Source organism: Hemitrygon akajei, chromosome 24 (assembly GCF_048418815.1).
Source record: "Hemitrygon akajei chromosome 24, sHemAka1.3, whole genome shotgun sequence".
In the NCBI taxonomy this organism is placed as follows: domain Eukaryota; kingdom Metazoa; phylum Chordata; class Chondrichthyes; order Myliobatiformes; family Dasyatidae; genus Hemitrygon; species Hemitrygon akajei.
This window is the reverse complement of record NC_133147.1, coordinates 17,180,294-17,197,943: the sequence shown is the minus strand read 5'-3', so window position 1 is coordinate 17,197,943 and position 17,650 is coordinate 17,180,294. Positions and strand designations below refer to the sequence as shown.

The 17,650-nt window shown below is 41.9% G+C and overlaps 1 protein-coding gene across 5 annotated transcripts in view; it reads left to right on the top strand.

Annotated features, from left to right (window-relative positions):
• The first annotated feature begins 8 nt into the window (after window positions 1-8).
• LOC140715901 (nuclear receptor coactivator 7) overlaps window positions 9-17,650 on the top strand; it is a 117,344-nt gene continuing 99,702 nt past the window's right edge. For 4 of the 5 annotated variants that reach the window (XM_073028417.1, XM_073028416.1, XM_073028415.1 and 1 more), the window contains exons 1-2: window positions 9-519; window positions 3,539-3,642. The gene's annotated coding sequence lies outside the window, so the exon portion shown is untranslated. The remainder of the gene's footprint in view (window positions 520-3,538; window positions 3,643-17,650) is intronic. The other variant, XM_073028414.1, reaches the window with a different exon arrangement.

Below are 17,650 nucleotides of genomic sequence, written 5' to 3'. Positions count from 1 at the left end.
CCGGGACGGGGGAGGTGGCGCTCCGGCAGCGGGAGGAGGGGGAAGAACAAAGATGTCGGCCTGCGGTTTTAAAGGGTCTCCTGGCTTGAGGCAGAGACACGGTTGTTATACAGTTCATGGGGATCATCACACCACCTGCCTCACAAACTGCCCACCTATGCCCATTTCCCTTCCCATTCTTGTACCTCAGAAATGATCCTCTTGTTTTAATTCTAACTAATCGGTGATATATTGTCGTTTGCCCACCGATTGTCAACGGGTTGGGCGGTACAGAGAGTGACGTTTCGTCAAGTGAAGGATCTTTTTTGTGTGTGGCCGGTGATTTGTTAATGCTTAAATCTGCTCATCGCCAGTATTTTCGCTTCCTCTCGGTCTTCAAAAAAAAAAGTGGCGTATGTCAGAATGCAGTATATTCCAGAATCTGTTCAGAATTCATCTGGTGGCTCTTGAGAAATACATACAAACACTAGTCCGTTCCATTGAATGAAAATCTAATAACTAAAATGCGACAGGATGTAGGTGAGTGTGAAAGCATTGATTTCTAATTTAGAAATAATCTGTCTACATGATATTATGAAGTGTTACGTGCATAGCACTTAGATACACACCCATTTGTAGCTAGTTTGTGGCTTCTTCGGAGAATGTATGGGATCTTAGAATCATAGCACAGGTCCTTTAAACCAGTAATTGTATTTTGAGACGCGCTCTAATTCCGCATTTAGGTGGTGGTTTTGCAGTGGCTTGTGAGGGAAAATGTTGTGGGTTACATCTCACCACGGGCACATGTGAAGGAAAATCGAGTGGATTATCGAGCGTGTGCTGCACCAAAGGACGTACTGTCATATCTTTTCTCTCAACTGAATATGCTTTACTGTTTAAAGAAGATCAGGATGTCTAGCAGATGTACTTACCAGTTTATACTGCTGAAGCAGATTTTCTGGTCATTATTAACTTGGGTTGATAACCTCATGATGAAACACTGACCATTTTTCTCTTCCAGAGATTCTGCCTGACGAACTGAAATTTCCCTAGTTTTCTCTTTGCAGTTCAGATTTCTAACCTGCAGTTTTTTGCTTTTCAGTCTGGCCATTGTGTTGATTGTGGTTTGCTGAGCGCAAGTTGTAGTATGTCTGTCTTTATAAATCAGAATCAGATTTAATATCACCGACATGTGTCGTGAAATTTGTTAACTTTGCGGCAGCAGTACATTACAATACATGATAGAGAGAAAAAAACTAATTACAGTGTGTATATACACACACACATATATACTGTATATTTATGTATGTGTGCATATGTGTGTGTGTATTAAATAGTTAAATTAAGATTAGTACAAAAACAGAAATTTAAAAATAAAATAGTGAGGTAGTATTAATGGCTTCGTTCAGAAATCGGATGGCAGAAGTTATTCCTGAATCGTTGAGTGTGTACTTTCAGGCTCAGTACCTCTTTCCTGATGGTAATAATGAGAAGAGGACATGTCCTGGGTGGTGGGGGTCCTTGATGATGGAAGCCACTTTTCTGAGGCATCGCTCCTTGAAGATGTTATATGCAATTTAATGCCTGTAAGATGCTGAGATGTTTTTGAATTTGTGTTATTTACCATTCCACCTTCATTTAAAATAGTTTGTGATGGAGATATGTTAATTACAACAATCTTGTGCAAAGAAATTTGCTTAAAACTTGACATTTGTAACTTATCATTATTGTCTTGCTGACCAGGTGAAACTATCTATCAAAATGTCAAAATCGTTCATAATCTTGAAAATGCTATATAAAGCTTCACTTTTGGAACTGTATGGTAAAGGCTCTTGCATCTCAAGTGTCTAAGCAAGACTGGAATCTCTCATTCTGGTAGAATCCATAATCCATAATAATGTGTCATAAACATGAGAAAGTATGCAAATGCTGGAAATCCAAAACAACACATGCAAAATACTGGAGGAACTCAGAGGTCAGGCAGCATCTATGGAAAGGAATAAACATCAGCGATTTGGGCTGAGGCACTTCTTCAGGACTGAGAAGGAAGGGGGAAGATGCCAGCTAGTTATGGTTTCGGTTGATATTTATATCCTGAACAAGTGTCTCAGTCCGAACCGTTGACTGTTTATTCATTTCCATAAATGCTGCCTGACCTGCTGAGCTCCTCCAGCATTTTATGTGTGAACTGAAAGGCCCTACAGACAACTGTGAGACTGACTGAGAGGATCGTCAGGGTCTCCCTAGCATCCATCGGGGACATTTATCAGGAGGGCTGCATTTGCAGGGCCCTTAGTATTATCAAGGATCCCACCCATCCATCCAGCATCCTCTTTGACTTTTTACCATCAGGTAGGAGACTCTGATAAAGAACAGTCAAAATAGGAAACAGTTTCTTCCCTCAGCCCATTAGGCTTCTGACTCTCCCTGCCACATCACATTCAAAATGTCACCGAAGTGTTCTGTATCTTACAATATTTAATTTATGCTCTTTACTTTGTTTATTAATGCATAATTCATCTGTAGGTTTTATTTTTACTTTCCTAATTTATTATGTATTATATATCTGTCATGTATACTACTGTGCTTTACAATATGGTTCAGGAAAACTTTGCCTTGTTTTGTGGTTTCCATGTATATACCGGTAGTTAAATAACAATAAACTTGACTTGATCTTTGGATTTCCAGCACCTGCAGACTTTCTCATATATATTCTCATGCTATTTATATCTATTCAGTTACTACAAGGGGTGAGAATATTAACCCTTTTAATTTTGCATGATCAGCAATTAAAACTTTTGTCATTTCTGGCACTGAAGCTCTAAGTATATTGGTAGATCAAAATGTTTTCATCATAAGGTGAGAAGAATAGAAGACAACAGTAGAGTATTGGGAGGTCTACTTAAGTCATACCTAAATGCTGTTTCAAGAAGAAAGAGAGAAGACATTATGACAATATGAGAAAGAATGGCAAAGACTAGAGTGGGTACGATGGAAATTTGCCACAATTGAGATTTAAGAAGTATAACAGTTACTTGACAAAAACCAAAACCACTGTATGACGTGCTTCAAAATAGCTGAGTCCCAAGTTGAAAAAAGTATGTTTGATCGTTTATTACAAAACCAGCAAAGATGAATGATGTTGTATAGTGATAAATCTGCCTGGGGAAGTAGTGGAAGCAGGTACTCTCACAACACTTTAGAACTACCTGAACAATCACTTGAATTGGCATGACGTAGAAAGTTACAGGCCACATGCAGGTGCATTGGACTAGTATAGATAATTATATTGGTCAGCATAGACATGGTTGGCCAAGGGCATGTTCTGTACTCAATGACTTTATGACCCTACTTACTTACTTGGGCCCTTAGCTCCCAGTAGAGCACAGGCCATCGATGAGCTCGTGTCTCTGTCATCCTCTGAAGTTGATGGCATGGTTGGAGTACATCAGTGCTTCTACAATCCATTGTATCCACTGTACAGGGGATTGGCCTACACAGCTTCACCACAGCAGCACACACAAAATGCCCGAAACATTGACTGTACTTTTTTCCACAGATGCTACCTGGCCTGCTGAGTTCCTCCAGCATTTCGTGTGTGTTGCTCGGATTTCCAGCATCTGCACATTTTCTCTTGTTTGACAGCTTCTCGAAGGTTCAAAGGTACAATTCAATGTTAGAGAAATATATACAATATACATCCCGAAATGTTTTTTTTCGCAACCATCTACGAAAACAGAGGAGTTCCGCAATGAATGAATGACAGTTAAATATTAGAACCCCAAAGTTCCCCCACCTAGCTCCCCCCTCCCATGCATAAGCGGCAGCGAGCAACAAAATTCCCTCCCCCCCACCGGCAAAAAAAAACATTGGCACCTGCCACTGAACACTCGAGCGTGAGCAAAGCAACAGCAAAGACACAGACTCGCAGTTACCCCAAAGACTACATTGTTCACCTGGCATTCGACATACCACAGGTTTTCTCTCTCTCCCTAATAAGGGAGAGGGAGATGTCTCCATTTTCCCAGCGAGCGGGGAGACATAACAAACAACTGGCTGGTTTACGATGTTAAAAGTCCATTACGTCGCTTTTTTCGAGCTCTGGGCCTGAAGATCGCAAAGATCCCGGGTCTCACAGCAGATTTTCTGACGCCCCCGATAACACATGGGTCTCCTGTCGTGACACCAACCCTTGATTCACCCGTCTCCAGAGCCCCGAGATCCTAGGCTTTCAAATCTGAGCCGGCATCATAGGCTGAGCCTTTGGCTTGCAGAACAATAATGGCTGGTTGTGGAACCCCAAGAGTGGGTCCCATTCCTCCAAAGAACTGAAGTCAGCGTGTAACTCCAGGTCGGGGTCTTCAAAAGAACCCTTAAAGGGAAAAATAGAAATATTAAAGATGGAAATAGAGCTGTTTCTGAAGATGCAAGCAAAGAAGTTGCTGTTAGGCACCATTAACCTCCTTAGCTCTGCTTCTCCAGAGTCTTGTTGACCGGCCTTATCCGTTTCCACCTCTCAAAACAGGAACATAGAGTTAGACTTTAAAAGGATTTATGACTCTAGTGTAGGACTTCCCTTTTGTCTGGCTGACTCGAAGCTTGTATGTGTGGTTTTAAGGTGAGTAAACCAGTTTAATGGTGTCTGGGAAAGAAAATGTACAATACTATACAGAAGCCCCCCCCCCCCCCGCCACTTTTACAAACTTGCTCTCCGCTCTACATTGACAACTACAGTACTGTACAGTCCCCTGACTTAGAAAGGGACTTAAGTGTTGTTGCATAATTTGGTCAGATTTGTTACAGTCACCTTCTCATGGAAGGTCAAACATGGGATCAAAAATTAGATTGGTAGCTTCTGTCCATGTTTTGCCCCGAAAGTTGTTGCACTGTCTGCCTTTACAAGAACACGTACGTATACAAACAAAAGTTTCCAGAAGACCTTATGGAGGGACAAGAGATTCCTTCAACTTTTATGAATGAGGAGTTCAGTTAGGGCTGTCATTGATGCAGATGACTTCTGTGTTTCTGGCTTCATTGCACTGAATATTTGGAGGAACACTGTTGGCCAGCACTCCTAACCATTAGTTTCAAGAGTTCAGTGATAGCATGTGTCACAGTACTTAGCTGGGTGTAGACAGCAAAACTTTATCCAAGAGCAAAGCAAAGCAATTGCTGCCACTGAGCGACCCCACAGAGTTGTTGTACATGCATGACATGCCCACAGCTCCAATGATGTTCCAAAGAATCAAATTCTCTGTTCTGATCCTTTATTAGCAATTAGCAAACATACAGTTAAGCATTACTGAGCATTATCTCAGCGATCAGCAAAGATAAGACCTCCACGGTCCCAAGCTTCAAACTGCCACAAAATATGCAAGAAAACGTAACTTCTCCCATCTGTTTTTACCACGCCCCCACTAATGTGACCAATTACCATAATAGACATAATAAACACACGTCACAGAATACAGGGCTCCTACAACAGGCATTTCCGCACTTGATATGAATCCTAATGGGCTAAACAGGGCCATGGTACTTTGAGAAGACCAATGCAAAATAGCAGTGTGGAGTTCTCCTATGATGTATTCCAGCTCACTTTCCCTAGGTTTATAAATGGTATTGGTTTATTACTGTCACATGCATCAGGATATAGCTTGTCTTGCATCATAAGTTTACCTGATTTTCCATATACAGCAGGGAGACAGGTCCTTTACCCCACTGAGCCATTTTGAACCCAACACTGTGCTGTGCTGTAGGTTTTCTATGCTCTAACCCCTTCTGACACCAATTCTACCCTAGCCTATTTCATTCTCTTCATGTTATCACCAACCACTCCCCTTTTCCCTAAACACTAGAAGAATCTACAGTAACCATTTAAATCTGCTAATCCACACCTCTCCTGGGAGGTGGTAGGAAACCAATGCAGTCAGAGAGGAAACATACACTGACGGTCAGAATTGACTTGGATTGCTGGAGCTCTGAAACAACAACTTTAACAGCTGCACTGCTGTGCTGCCCTTTTGCTGGACTCTTTTTTTTCAAGGTGTGGATTAAAGCAACATCTAGATGGTACAGCATTGCAACAAGATCCAAACTACCAAATTCCACCAATCCAGCATTGCTGCTCAACTTGATGTCACACATTGCAGACAATGTGACTCAATGCTATACTTTCTAGGCGTTGCCTTAAACTACCCCTTCATTATACAATAGACAATAGGTGCAGAAGTAGACCATTTGGCCCTTCGAGCCTGCACCACCATTTTGAGATCATGGCTGATCAACTACTATCAATATCCGGTTCCTGCCTTGTCCCCATATCCCTTGATTCCCCTATCCATAAGATACCTATCTAGCACCTTCTTGAAAGCATCCAGAGAATTGGCCTCCACTACCTTCCGAGGCAGTGCATTCCAGACCCTCACAACTCTCTGGGAGAAGAAGTTTTTCCTTAACTCTCTCCTAAATGACCTACCCCTTATTCTCAAACCATGCCCTCTGGTACTGGACTCTCCCAGCATCTGAAACGTATTTCCTGCCTCTATCTTGTCCAATCCCTTAATAATCTTACATGTTTCAATCAGATCCCCTCTCAATCTCCTTAATTCCAGCGTGTACAAGCCCAGTCTCTCTAACCTCTCTCATAAGACAGTCCAGACATCCCAGGAATTAACCTCGTGAATCTACACTGCACTTCCTCTACAGCCAGGATGTCCTTCCTTAACCCTGGAGACCAAAACTGTACACAATACTCCAGGTGTGGTCTCACCAGGGCTCTGTACAAATGCAAGAGGATTTCCTTGCTCTTGTACTCAATTCCCTTTGTAATAAAGGCCAACATTCCATTAGCCTTCTTCACTGCCTGCTGCACTTTGCTCATTCACCTTCAGTGACTGATGAACAAGGACTCCTAGATCTCTTTGTATTTCTCCCTTACCTAACTCTACACCATTCAGATAATAATCTGCCTTCCTGTTCTTACTCCCAAAGTGGATAACCTCACACTTATTCACATTAAACGTCATCTGCCAAGTATCTGCCCACTCACCCAGCCTATCCAAGTCACCCTGAATTCTCCTAACATCCTCATCACATGTCACACTGCCACCCAGCTTAGTATCATCAGCAAATTTGCTGATGTTATTCTCAATGCCTTCATCTAAATTGTTGACGTAAATTGTAAACAGCTGTGGTCCCAATACTGAACCCTGTGGCACCCCACTGGTCACCACCTGCCATTCCGAGAAACACCCATTCACTGCTACCCTTTGCTTTCTATCTGCCAACCAGTTTTCTATCCATGTCAATGTCTTCCCCCCGATGCCCTGAGCTTTGATTTTACCCACCAATCTCATATGTGGGACCTTATCAAATGCCTTCTGAAAATCGAGGTACACTACATCCATCGGATCTCCCTTGTCTAACTTCCTGGTTACATCCTCGAAAAACTCCAATAGATTAGTCAAGCATGATTTACCCTTGGTAAATCCATGCTGGCTCGGCCCAATCTTATCACTGCTATCTAGATATGCCACTATTTCATTCTTAATAATGGACTCTAGCATCTTCCCCACCACCGATGTCAGGCTGACAGGTCGATAGTTCTCTGTTTTCTCCCTCTCTCCTTTCTTAAAAAGTGGGATAACATTAGCCATTTTCCAATCCTCAGGAACTGATCCTGAATCTAAGGAACATTGGAAAATGATTACCAATGCATCCGCAATTTCCAGGGCCACCTCCTTTAGTACCCTAGGATGCAGACCATCCAGACCTGGGGATTTGTCAGCCTTCAGTCCCATCAGTCTACTCATCACCGTTTCCTTCCTAATGTCAATCTGTTTCATTTCCTCTGTTACCCTATGTCCTTGGCCCATCCATACATAATCACCTTTGGAATAAAAGTCCAGCAAAGTCTGCTCTACGTGACATCAAGCTGAAGATGTGTAGCAAACGCCATTTGCAAAAATATTTTGCCATTATTGGCAAATCTGACACCAGCATATCTTTGACTTTTTGAAGGGAATTTGCCCATGATTAATGCTGTTGGCATATGCAAATTTCAAGGTGTACTTATGCACCCTTGCTCAGTTTGGTGGTGGTATCAAGCCTGATGATCGTTAAAATAGTAAGGATGTTGAAGGTATTCAGAAACTAGTAAATAGATTAGTAAACCCTGATCCGCTTAGGTCTACTAAAATTAAGAAGTAACATGACTGTTGGTATATATGAGGCACTGGAGAGACCTCGCATAGATTATTGTGAGTAGTTTTGGGCCCCTTATCTGAGAAAAGATGTGCTGACATTGGAGAGGATCCAGAGGAGGTTCACGAGAATCATTCTGGGAATGAAAGGCTTGTTATGTGAGGAGCATTTGATGGCTCTAGGCTTGTGTTCACTGGAATTTAGAAGAATGACAGAGATATCTCATTGAAAGCTTTCAAATGTTGAAAGGACTAGATAGAGTGGATGTGGAGAGGATCTTTCCTATAGGATCAGAGGGCACATCCTCAGAATAGAGGGCTGTCCATTTAGAATGGAGATGAAAAGGAATTTATTTAGCCAAAGGCTGGTGAATCTATCAAATTTGTTGCCACAGGTGGCTATGGAGGCCAAGTCATTGGGTGTATTTAAGGTGGATGTTGATTGGCTCTTTATTAGTCAGGATGTGAAAATTTATGAGGAGAAGGCAGGAGAATGGGGTTCAGAGGGAAAATAGATCAGCAATGATGAAATAGCGGTGGGAATGCTATGGGACAATTGGCTTAATTCTGCTCCTAGATCATACAACCATACAACAAATTACAGCACGGAAACAGGCCATCTCAGCCCTTCTAGTCCGTGCTGAACACTTACCTTCACCTAGTCCCACTGACCCGCACTCAGCCCATAACCCTCCATTCCTTTCCTGTCCATATACCTATTCAATTTTACTTTAAATGACAATACCAAACCTGCCTCTACCACTTCTCCTGGAAGCTCGTTCCACACAGCTACCACTCTCTGAGTAAAGAAATTCCCCCTCGTGTTACCCCTAAACATTTGCCCCCTAACTCTCAACTCATGTCCTCTTGTTTGAATCTCCCCTACTCTCAATGGAAAAAACCTATCTACGTCAACTCTATCTATCCCCCTCATAATTTTAAATAACCTCTATCAAGTCCCCCCTCAACCTTCTACGCTCCAAAGAATAAAGACCTAACTTGTTCAACCTTTCCCTGTAACTTAGGTGCTGAAATCCAGGTAACATTCTAGTAAATCTTCTCTGTACTCTATTTTGTTGACATCTTTCCTATAATTCGGTGACCAGAACTGTACACAATACTCCAAATTCGGCCTTACCAATGCCTTGTACAATTTCAACATTACATGCCAACTTCTATACTCATTGCTCTGATTTATAAAGGCCAGCATACCAAAAGCTTTCTTCATCACCCTATCCACATGAGATTCCACCTTCAGGGAACTATGCACCATTATTCCTAGATCACTCTGTTTTACTGCATTCTTCAATGCCCTACCATTTACCATGTATGTCCTATTTGGATTATTCCTACCAAAATGTAGCATCTCACACTTATCAGCATTAAACTCCATCTGCCATCGTTCAGCCCACTCTTCTAACTGGCCTAAATCTCTCTGCAAGCTTTGAAAACCTACTTCATTATCCACAACGCCACCTACCTTAGTATCATCTGCATACTTACTAATCCAATTTACTATCCCATCATCCAGATCATTAATATATATGACAAACAACATTGGACCCAGTACAGATCCCTGAGGCACACCACTAGTCACCGGCCTCCAACCAGACAAACAGTTATCCACCAGTACTCTCTGGCATCTCCCATCCAGCCACTGTTGAATCCATTTTACTACTTCAATATTAATACCTAACTAATCGTCTGTGCAGAACCTTGTCAAAGGCCTTACTGAAGTCCATATAGACAACATCCACTGCTTTACCCTCGTCAACTTTCCTAGTAACCTCTTCAAAAAATTCAATAAGATTTGTCAAACATGACCTTCCACGCACAAATCCATGTTGACTGTTCCTAATCAGACCCTGTCTATCCAGATAATTATATATACCATCTGTAAGAATACTTTCCATTAATTTACCCACCACTGACGTCAAACTTACAGGCCTATAATTGTTAGGTTTACTCTTAGAACCCTTTTTAAACAATGGAACAACATGAGCAATATGCCAATCCTCCGGCGCCATCCCCGTTTCTAATGACATTTGAAATATTTCTGTCAGAGCCCTTGCTATTTCTACACTAACTTCCCTCAAGGTCCTAGGGAATATCCTGTAAGGATCCGGAGATTTATCCACTTTTATATTCCTTAAAAGCACCAGTACTTCCTCCTCTTTAATCGTCATAGTTTCCATAACTTCCCTACTTGTTTCCCTTACCTTACACAATTCAATATCCTTCTCCTTAGTGAATACCGAAGAAAAGAAATTGTTCAAAATCTCCCCATCTCTTTTGGCTCCACACATAGCTGTCCACTCTGATTCGCTAAGGGACCAATTTTATCCCTCACTATCCTTTTGCTATTAATATAACTGTAGAAACCCTTTGGATTTATTTTCACCTTACTTGCCAAAGCAACTTTGTATCTTCTTTTAGCTTTTCTAATTTTTTTCTTAACATTCTTTTTACATTCTTTATATTTCTCGAGCACCTCATTTACTCCATGCTGCCTATATTTATTGTAGATATCTCTCTTTTTCTGAACCAAGTTTCCAATATCCCTTGAAAACCATGGCTCTCTCAAACTTTTAACCTTTCCTTTCAACCTAACAGGAACATAAAGTTTCTGTACCCTCAAAATTTCACCTTTAAATGACCTCCATTTCTCTATTACATCCTTCCCATAAAACAAATTGTCCCAATCCGCTCCTTCTAAATCCTTTCGCACGTACTCAAAGTTGGCCTTTCGCCAATCAAAAATCTCAACCCTGGGTCCAGTCCTATCCTTCTCCATAATTATATTGAAACTAATGGCATTACGGTCATTGGACCCAGAGTGCTCCCCAACATATACCTCCGTCACCTGATCTATCTCATTCCCTAACGGGAGATCCAACTCTGCCCCTTCTCTAGTTGGTACCTCTATGTATTGCTGCAAAAAACTATCCTGCACATATTTTACAAACTCCAAACCATCCAGCCCTTTTACAGTATGGGCTTCCCAGTCTATGTGTGGAAAATTAAAATCTCCCACAATCACAACCCTGTGCTTACTACAAATATCTGCTATCTCCTTGCAAATTTACTCCTCCAATTCTCACTCCCCATTAGGTGGTCTATAATACACCCCTATAAGTGTTACTACACCTTTCCCATTCCTCAATTCCACCCAAATAGCATCCCTACACGAGCCCTCTAATCTATCCTGCCAGAGCACCACTGTAATATTTTCTCTGACAAGCAATGCAACACCTCCCCCTCTTGTCCCTCCGATTCTATCACACCTGAAGCAACGACATCCAGGAAGGTTTAGTTGCCAATCACATCCCTCCTGCAACCATGTTTCACTAATAGCTACAACATCATATTTCCAAGTATCAATCCATGCTCTAAGCTCATCCACCTTTCTTAAAATGCTCCTAGCATGAAAATAAATGCATTTAAGAAATTCTCCACCTCTTCCTCTCTGTTTATCTCTAATGGTGCAAACAACTTTACTATCTTTTTCTTCCTTCTCCCATACATCTGTTCCTACACCCTGGTTCCCCTCCCCCCTCGTATCTAGTTTAAATCCACTGGAGCCTCTCTAGCAAACCTACCTGTAAGAATATTTGTCCCCTCCAGTACAGATGTAAACCGTCCCACCGGAACAGGTCCCACCTTCCCTGGAAAACTGCCCAATTATCTATAAATCTGAAGCCCTCCCTCCTGCACCATGTCTTCAGCCATGTGTTGATCTGTGCTATCTTACTATTTCTAAACCCACCTGCATGTGGCACTGGTAGCAATCCTGAGATTGCTATCTTGGAGGTCCTGTCCTTTAACTGGGCACCTAGCTCCCTAAACTCACCTTTCAGGATCTCCTCACGCTTCCTACCCACGTCATTGGTCCCTACATGGACCATGACATCTGGCTGCTCACCCTCCCTCTTGAGAATATTGAGAACTTGATCCAAGATATCGCGGACCCTGGCACCAGGGAGGCAACAGACCATCCAGGATTCTTGATCTCTTCCACAGAACCTCCTATCTGTCCCCCTAACTATCGAATCCCCTATCACTACTGCTCTCCTCTTTTCCCTCCTTCCCTTCTGAGCTGAGGGTCCAGTCTCGGTGCCAGAGACGCAACCACTGCAACTTGTCCCTGGTAGGTCATCCCCACCAACAGTATCCAAAACGGTATACTTATTGTTGATGGGAATGGCCACAGGGGTGCTCTGCTCTTCCTGTTTATTTCCCTTCCCTCTCTTGACAGTCACCCAGCTACCTGTCTCCTGACTCTTAGGGGTGACTATCTCCTGTTTATTTCTGTTTATTTGAAATAACTCCTGTTTATTTCTGCCTCTGCCTCTCGAATGATCCGAAGTTCATCCAGCTCCAGCTCCAGTTCCAGTTCCCTAACACGGTTTGTCAGGAGCTGCAGCTAGATGCACCTTTTGCAGGTGTAGTCATCAGGGACAATTGTGCTCGCCCTGACTTCCCACAAACTGCAAACGAAGCACTCAACTGCCCTAACCGCTGCCTCCATTACCTACTCCTGAGCTAATTAGATTAATTAAAGGAGCTTACCCGGCCTTAACTCACTTGGAGTGAAGCTCGTCCTCAGCCTCTGCTCGCTAATTAAATTCTCCCGCTGATCTCAGAGGCCGACTTTCATGCGCTTGCGCAATCGTGCCCCGTTCAAACCTCGCCTCTGCCTGTTCTCGCCGAAGCCTGATTGAGCCAAAGCCGTCCCACTCTGCCTCAGTCCACTCTGATGATGGCTGCTACGACGATGGCCGCTGTATATGGTGGGTTCTTTTTTAAACCTTTGGTGTACTACGTCACGCGCCTGCGCAGTCTAGCCTCTTTGCCCCGATCAGTTAAAAAAAAGGCTTCTCTCCAAGCTGCCTTTACCTCTTCCCTCTCCGCCTCTTGCTTCGATTTAAAATCTTAAGATCTTATGGTCTTATGATAGAGTGTAACATTCGGTATGTGTTGCAAGGAATATAAAGGGTGTGTATAAGAAAATAAGCTCAGTAGCTGTTAATGAGGAATTGAAAATGACTCATTTCCTCCATTTTTAATGTAGAAAAATCCAAATTAATACTCTTCAGCTTTCACATGAATTTGAATTGAAAGCCCTTAACTCCAAGTGGAGTCATCAGGACACCATTGTGACGGTGTTTTTTTTAGCAGGCTTTCTTACTTTTACAAGGTCAAGTTGCTAGCTCGACGCTCAACCCAGCATGGATGGAAAGCGTGCACGAGAGCCAGCTGGATTTGACCTCAGGAGCCTTCGCTCTGAAGTCTGGCGCCGATGTGCTACGCCACCAACCAGCTAGCTTTCAAATGATCCATCTTAATTCCATGAAGTATCTTGTCTGTCATTTTAGCTGAATGTGGAACCATGTAACTGTATTTCCTGTGTGGTTTCTGTTCCATATAACTGTGAGGAAATGCAAGATACATTTGTACCGTGCTATTTGGAATTCAGGGTTAAATTATTGGGAGAAGGCTAGGGGATCATCTTCTTCAAGCTTTCAACAAAATAAAGATAATTTATATAAAACAGGTTATTTCTCGAGGCACCTTTCGCTGGAGGAAATAATCTCTATATTATAGCAAAGAGTTTTAGGAAAGAAAAAATTACTTCACATGATCAAATGTTATAAATATGAAATTTTCTTCAGAAAAATTACATTTGATATGACTGTGGTTCAGTTACCAATTTTAAATCTGAGATTAATGGACTTCTGTTCATCAATTATGCTCAGCTTTATTTTCCATGAGATACAGAAGAGTTGTATGATTGTATTGTTAATTTGTAATAGAGTATTAAATGTACTTTTTCAACTTGGAACTCAGTTAACTGGAAGCATGCCATACATTGTGGTACTCCCTCTCTTGGCCTCCCAGCAACTTTTAGTTGTTTTCAAGTAGTCGCTACACCCAGTGATTGCATATTTACAACATATTGAATGAAGAATTTTTCTCCTGTATAATTCCTCACTTGTCGATCTCTTATGATAAGTTCTAGGATATTTGGATAGAGGAGACAGCCTGTTAGCATCTACCCTATCGAGTACTTTAAGACTACAAGTTCTATTGCGTTCTAAGAGGTGTGTGAGATGAGTGCTCCAACACTCCTGCTGGGTCAGAGTGAATAGACACAAGTAGTCCAATTGTATTGCAGGGATCGGGGAAGGCTTCGGGAGTACACCCCAAGGGGAATATCTGGAGCTGAAGTGCCCACATTGAGTCCAACGCCTGCTGATAATTGCTGTTGCCAAACTGTATCAGCCTCTGCCGTTCCTTTGGATTCATCAGCTGTGTGGAGAGGGGGAGCCTGCTGCATGGGTAGCAGTTTGCTCTCCATATCGTACTGTCCTGATTTGTATATCTAGACAGCTACAATACAGCACCCAAGGTCGGCCCCGACCAAAGGAGGAAGCCTTAAGTCCAGTCAACGTGAAAGGACTGGAGATTAGCATTCCAGTTGGATTGGGGATAGATATTTCAGTTCTACAGGTGGTGTGAGGGAGTGTTTGGAGTCTGATCATTAAAGAGGACAATTGTGGACTGTTTTTTGTGGAGGTGGATTACTGGATTTCGATTGGGAGCCATTGATTGGGGCAGGGAGATCAGTACAGTGTGTGCAGTGGGTGTGAAAGAATAATATATTAAGAATAAATCAAAATGTAAAAGGCTATTTTTAAGCAGTTTTGATTGTACATTTGTTTGAATGTGTTTCTCCTTCTGTCTGCTACTGCAAACAACCCCTCCTCTTTCCCCACAATTCCACCCCCCCCCCATTACTAGGATCAGTTGGTATGGTGAGGGGGGGGAGGCAGAAAACAGGCTTACGTTAGCATGTAGTAGCAGGTTGATCAGCCTCTTGAGCCTTTTGCTCATTTCAGTTAGTTTGAAAGAAGGAATAGCTGCCATAACCTTTTCAGGACGTCCCAAAGTGATACACAGCCTTTGAAGTATCCGGGTATCAGTGACACACACAAAATGCTGGAGGAATCCTGCCGAAGGGTCTCAGCCCAAAACGTTGACGGTGCTTTTTTCCACAGATGCTGCCTGGCCGGCTGAGTTCCTCCAGCATTTTGTGTGTGCTTCTTGGATTGCCAGCATCTGCAGATTTTCTCTTGTTTGTGACAGATATCATTGACGTTACTTTTCACTCCAGAATTAACTAGTTTTCACATGCCTGGCGTGAAAACAAAATAGTGACGGTTTAATCATTTATATTTAATCCTTTCAGTTGATCATAATCTATTTTTGAATGTTTTCTAACTTATTGATTTTTGTTTTAATTCCTGTTCGGTATCTTTAGAAGAAAATACACCTGGACACCAAGACGCATGTTTAATTTCCTATTAATAAGGAAGTGTTCCACTGGAGACAGAAGTGAAATGGAGGACATCTTAAAATAGCAAACGTTTTTGCATTGTAGTGTCAGTAGAACTATGGATTACAATGAACAGAAGGGGAAATAAGATTACTCTTTTAATGTGAAGGCAAATTGTCATTCACCTTTGGTAAAATAAAGCAGTAGAAGTCTGATAAATTGGCTTAGGAAATGAGAATAAGTTCTGTACATCTCAACAATGAATTATTTCAGGAATCCAATCTTACTCCCTGGAGAAATATTTTTAGGATTGAATTCAGTCCTTTGTACTGTCTGCTAAAAGAGAAATAAATAAAACTGCCTCTTTAGTGCCACACTAAAGCTTTATCAGAAAACAGGAAGAGACTATTTGGCTCTTCAGGTCTAGGCTGGTTCCTATAGAAGCAATCCCATTGACACTCCTTATTTCCCTTTATCTTTGCAAATTGTTCACTCACACGAGCCCACCAACTCACCTTAGGTTAATATAAAAAAGTAGCAATGCTGTGGGTAATTTAAAAATACCTAGTTATTCTATCAGTTTTGTAACTGTGAACAAAATTACCAGAGGACGGAGTTGGTAGATGTAAATGACTTTATTAAGGACACACACATGCTGACATCCTTTGTGTTTGTGTGATTATATCTATATAAAATAATCTGGATAATTTCTATGGTTACAATGCCCTCATAATGCTTCTTTTGAGTTACACATAATTTTCAAACTCCTGGATCTTCCCACCAACACACCCAAAATGAGTGTTAATTATTTACTGTGGTCACACTCATGCAAAGGGATGTTGATTGCTTTCATGCATATGCAGACATCTCAGTCAGTTGAATGTCTCCTGGTCTACAATTTACTGTTCTGGGCTGCCTTTTAAATTCAATCTACAATCCCTATTCAGATCTGAAGTTTGATTACTGTTGAGGTTAATATTTGTTAGATACCCTAACTCCAGAATATGGCCTTACACCAGCATGTCTTTGGAATGTTGAAGGAAATGGGGAAAACGGGGAATATAGAACAGTACAGCACAGGAAGAGGCCCTTCAGCCCACGATGTGATGCTGAACTAACCTTTTCAGTATGTCTGGAGTACTTTCTTGAGATGGACTGATCCAGAGTAAATGGACATTAATTTAAAATTGCAGCCGTTTGTTCTGTCCGAGGATGAATGCGCTGAACCAAGAGTCAGGAAGCTGTATTGGGTGTTCAGCCAGAATGGAGGAAAGGAAGGGTACACAACAATATCTTACAAATAATTATTCAACACTGGGAAAGTTATTTCTGTTATGAACTTCGTATGTTTTAAACTGGGTAATATAAATAAGTAATAGAGTCACAGAGCACAACAGGATAGAAACAGGTCCTTCGGCCCATGTAGTCTAGCTTGGTTTTCTACCTAGTTACATCAACTTGCACCTAGACTGTTGCCCTCCATAGTTTAAAAAAAGTTTGTGTTATATTACTCTTCAGCCTACAACACCCGTGCCAACCATCAAGCAATCGCCAACACCAATCACATTTTGTCCTCACTCATTCCCATAAATTGCCCTCAGCCTCTGTTAGTACCTATCATTCACCTGCCGCCACCACCAACCTTCAGGCTGTGATTTTACCCTGCACTAGGGACAATTTACAATGGTAGCTAATCAAACTGTAAACTGGCACATGCCTGGCATTTTTTTTTTGGGGGGGGGGGTCTAGTGGAAAAACCAAACCAAAAACGAGAACAATTGCCGCTAGCTTGCGACCGCTGTGGATTTGTTATACTTGCGTGACCCATCCCCCAGCTCCAATGGTTGTTCTAAAAGCTGAATCCTTTATTTGATCCTTCATTAGCAATTAGCAAATGTACAGTCTTGAAACGATGAAACTTAAGCATGCTCACATAAGCTAAGCGTTATCTCAGTGGTCAGCAAAAGATACGACGTCCACCGGTCTCAAGCTACAAACTGTCACAAAATAAGCAAGAGTACGTAACTTATTCCCTTTGCCTTTACCACCCCACCCCTAACTCATGAGACTAGTTACCATAATAAATACGCAACACAGAATATAAAGGAGATAGAGAGCAGATATATGGCTCCAA